Consider the following 5,062-nt stretch of genomic DNA (forward strand, 5'->3'; position numbering starts at 1 on the left):
CTCTGTGTGTCCAAGACACATCTATGTGTCCAAGCCATGTATGTCACACGGCTATGTCACCAGGTTGTGTGACTCACTGTCGATTAGCCCATCGTGTACACAGCCTGGGATACGCGCATGTGTCCAGGCCGTGTGGGTTAAAAACATTTTTTAATTTAAATTAATTAATTTTATTAATTTTAAAATAGCATGCAATTAAATTAAAAGAATTAGAAGAAGTTAAACACTCGGGTTGCCTCCCAAGAAGCGCTTATTTAGAGTCTAAACTCAACTTTACCTTGCATACACACGGTTACGGTGGTTCTTGGAGTCGAAGCTCGTCTTTCTCATTAGCACTTTTAATACCAAGATAAGGTTTAAGTCGAGTACCATTTAACTTAAATGTGCCGAACTCCGAATGTGTTACCTCGACTGTACCGTAGGGGAAGACATTCAGTATCATAAATATGCTCGATTCGTTTGACTCGAGCTTCGAAAGGGCAATTCGTGGATCCATTTTATCTAGTAGTACTTTGTCCCCAACCTTAAATTGTTTCATTCCATTGACATGCTCATCATGACATCGCTTTGGCTCTTCATCTTGTTTTTTCAGTTTCTCCTTGACATGTGTTCGACATTCATCTAGTTCATCGATTTGCACCATTCGCTCTTCATAAGTTGTTTTGTTTCTATCACCTTGACTAAAACATAGCTCCATCATATTTCCACGAGGGATATCCTACAAAGAAGGTTGAGCCATGTGGTTACTAACATTTATAGAACATTTAAAATCATCTCGGTCCCTAGAGATTCTCAGAGAATCACGTGCTTGGAGAATAATCTTTTCGTCACCTACATGAAGCACAAGTTCACCCGTACCAACATTGATAATAGTCCTAGTAGTGGCTAAAAAGAGGTGACCTAAAATCAAAGGTACCTCACTATCCTCATCCATGTCTAACACAATGAAGTCAATGGGGAATATGAATTTATCAATTTTTACAATCACATATTCAATAATACCCCTAGGATATCTAATGGTTCCATTCATTAATTGAATACTCATCCTAGTTTGTTTGTGTTTCCCAATACCTAGTTGTTTAAACATTTTATAAGGCATGACATTAATACTAGCCCCTAAATCAGCCAAAGAATTATCAATATTTAAACTACCGATGAGATAAGGAATAGTAAAACTCCCTGAATTTTTTAGTTTGTTAGGTAGTTTATTTTGAAGAATGGCCGAGCAAACTGCATTAATCTCCACAGTCGATGAGTCATCTATCTTCTTTTTATTTATCAATAGCTCTTTGAAGAATTTGACATAATTTGGCATCTACGAAAGAGCCTCAACAAACAATAAGTTAATGTGTATTTTTTAATAAGCTTAAGGAATTTACCATATTATTTGTTCCTGTGGTCTCTCTTCGATGCGTTAGGATACGACACTCGAGGTTTATATTGTTTAACAACCGACTTTTGTTCTTTCTTATCTTCCTTAACCTTATCCTCATTCACCACATCTTCTTGCCTCGGTTCTTGTTCAAGTTCAACTAACCCTTCCACATCTCGAACAGTAATTGCGTGAAGTTGCTCATTTGGGTTAGTTTCAGTATAGGCAAGCTACCTTGTGGTCTTTCCGAAATTAATTTAGTAACTTTACCTATTTGATTTTCGAGTCCCTGAATCGACGCTTGCTAATTTTTCAGTGCTGCCTTAGTGTTTTGAAAATGGGTTTCTAACACCGAGATAAACTTTGTCAAAATCTCCTTAAGGTTCGACTTTTTCTCTTGCTGATAAGGTTGCTGGAAGCTTAGAAGAGGTTGTGCTCTTTGATTTCCTTGACCACCCCAAGAGAAATTGGGATGGTTCCTCCAACCTGCATTATAGTTGTTACTATAAGGATTATTTTGAGGTTTAGAATTGTTACCCATATAATTGACTTGTTCATTCTCTGTGTTAGGACCGAAGGATAAACATTCATTCCACCTCCAATTGCATCGAATTGCATCACCAGATTTACCTACGTAGACAAATATAAACCATTAATTTTCTTATTAAGAACTTCTACCTTTTTCAATAACATGATGACTGCATCTAGATTAAAAACATCGGCTGCTTTCATTGGTTTTGTTCTCATGACTTGCCACTAATAATTATTTAGTGGCATCTCCTCTATAAACTCATAAGCTGCTTCGAATGTTTTATTGTTTAGTGTTCCACCGACTACTGCATCGATTAACTGTCTAGTTGAGGGATTCAAACAGTTGTAGAAGGTCTAAGTTTGTAACCATAAAGGTAACTCATGATGAGGGCACCTTCTCAATAAGTCATTGTATCTTTCCCATGCATCATATAACGTCTCTAAATCAATATGCATAAAAGAAGAGTTGTCATTCCTCAACTTAACTGTCTTAGCCAGTGGGAAGTACTTCAGAAGAAACTTCTCGGTCATTTGAGCCTATGTAGTGGTGAAACCTCATGGTCAAGAGTTTAACCATTGTTTTGCTTTGTACCACAACAAGAATGGGAACAATTGTAAGCGAATGGCATCATCAGTGGTGCCATTAATCTTGAATGTATCACAAATTTCCAGAAATTTGGGCAAATGAGTATTAGGACCTTCATTTTGCAAACCATCGAACTGAAGATACTATTGTACCATCTGAATAGTGTTCGGCTTCAATTCAAAATTATTTTCAGCAATGGTGGGTCACACAATACTTGATTCAGCCCCAGTTAGAGTGGGCTTGGCATAATCGTACATAGTACGAGGAATAGGAGCTGCAGGAGCTGCAAGAGCTGTAGGAGGTAGCTGAATATTCTGATTATCGCCCATCTCCTCAGTAATAATGATGTCCTCTTATTTTTCTACTATATTCTGTTGACTCTGCCTTGCTTTTCTACAACTTCTGCGAGCAGTACTTTCAATCTCGTTGTCAAAAAGTAATGGTCCTAATGGGTTTCTTCTAGTAATAAATTAAAAGAACCTGCCAGAAGCAAATAAAAGAAAAATTAGAATGTAAAAATTAAATTATAAACAGATAAAATAAAATAAAAATGGCTAAATTAATAAAAAGAAAGTGTTTCTAATATTTTAGTCCCCGGGGAACGACGCCAAAAACTTGATGTCTCACGAAACTAACTAAAAATACGACGAAGACAAGTGCACCTATCGATGAATAGTATTGTTATAGTAAGTAGAGATATCGTATCCACGAGAACTAAAAGTATTAATAATTACTGTTTTCCTATTATTTAGCCGACAAATTAGAGTGATTGGTTTTAAACTAAAATTACTAAATTAATCTACCTAAAAACTCAACAGAAAATAAATCAAGAAAATAACCGAAAGATAACCAATGGGAGAGAGAATACTTAGGAAAGAATCCACCTAGACTTTACCTATTATTATGAATCTGAACTAAATGATTTATTCACTTGGTATCTTGATTCGTAGAAATCCCTAAATTATGCTAATATCTCTTTCGAGAGTAAGAACAACTGACTCTAGGTTGATTAATTGAAATCTCTTTCTAATTAAAACACCCATCGTCGCATTAACTCAATTTATGGATTCCCTTATTAGATTTGACTTTAATCCGATAGATTTATGTCGTCCTATTTCTAGGATTGTATGCAATCCTACTCAATTATGCTAGATCTACTCTTAAACAGGGACTTTTCCCCCACTGAATTAAGCACATTAAACATGAATTAATATCTTGGAAATATTAAAACAAGAGATTAGCACACATAACTGAAAACAAGAATAAAGTATTTATTGCGTAAAATAGAAATTAAATAATAGAATTAGTTCATAATTATGAATAAAAACATCTCAAAGTTAGAATAACCACAAGAAATAAAGAAACTCATAAAAACTTCAAAAGAATTTAAAAGGAGGTCTTCGATCTTGATGGAAATCTACTTTAGAGTTGGTTCTAATGGTGTTCTTCGAGTTGTTTTCTTCAATAATCTCTGATGGCTCTCATATCTCTTCTTTTATTTGGTATTTATAGACTTTAGAATGCTCAAAAAGCCTAAAAATTACGTTTTTCCGTGTGTCCAGTCCATGACCGTGTTCACGCATGTGCTTAAAATAAATGATTTTATAAAACAATTTTAAAGCGTGAATTTACTGCAAGCGTATAGGTCAGTTGTAATATTTATAGTGTTCCAAGGATCGAACCCAAATGAGTTGGTGATTTAGAAATTCCTATTCAAAAGTACAACAAAGCATAAACAAAGAAATTTAACACTAATTTCTAAATTAACTATCTTAAGGACTAATTGTAAAGATTTTAAAAGTACTAAAAATTCACAAATAACTAATAATCGTGTGTTGGTTAACTTTGATGTGGTTCATTAATCTTTGAACTAAGGTCCTAAATTGTTTGAACTCCCAAAATGGCTCAATTTTACCTCCCAGGCTCAATTTTACCAAGTTAGACAAATTAGTCTGGACTATCTCTCGATCTCACCTATTAACATGGGACTAATGAATTGATGCCCAACAAGATCTCCTCTCAGTTTCACTTGGCTAGATGTTCCTTTAGGGTCGTCAATCCTAAGTTTTTAGGTTCATTCAATTAATCTAATTTATTGCAATATAGTCCCTCAGATAAAAATTAACTTACCCACATCTCTATTAACCAACGTCCTTTGGAGTTTAGTTATCCATGTTAAAAACTGAGTAAACAAACATAAAAATCAAAACTTTAACAACCATGAACATAAACCCTAAGGAAAACATAAATGTTCGAATTTTTACTCTTTAAAACTTGAAAGAAAGATAAATGAAGCATCTAATCTAGCTTAAAGATTAAACATAAAAGGAACTAAAATGCATCAAACTTAAAGATGAAAATTTCATTACAAGAAAGGGAAAAAGATTAAATTTGTAAATAAATCTAGCTACAGTAATAACTAATCTAGCTAACTACCATTAACATTAAAAAGATCAAGAAAATGTGCAGGAAAAGTAAACCCTAAGCTGTGGAAAAGAAAACCCAAACTAAAAAGCTTTCTAAACCTAAACTACAACATTCTTTTCTTTTTCTCAGCCAAAAGTGGCTTTTAA

At 34.2% G+C, this 5,062-nt stretch overlaps 1 non-coding gene across 1 annotated transcript; it reads left to right on the forward strand.

Annotated features, from left to right (window-relative positions):
• The first annotated feature begins 2,279 nt into the window (after positions 1 to 2,279).
• LOC128035673 (small nucleolar RNA R71) lies at positions 2,280 to 2,386 on the forward strand. The gene has a single exon (XR_008192225.1). It is a non-coding gene; the product is annotated as a small nucleolar RNA R71 (small nucleolar RNA).
• The last annotated feature ends 2,676 nt before the right edge of the window (positions 2,387 to 5,062 follow it).

Source organism: Gossypium raimondii, chromosome 12 (assembly GCF_025698545.1).
Source record: "Gossypium raimondii isolate GPD5lz chromosome 12, ASM2569854v1, whole genome shotgun sequence".
Taxonomy (NCBI): domain Eukaryota; kingdom Viridiplantae; phylum Streptophyta; class Magnoliopsida; order Malvales; family Malvaceae; genus Gossypium; species Gossypium raimondii.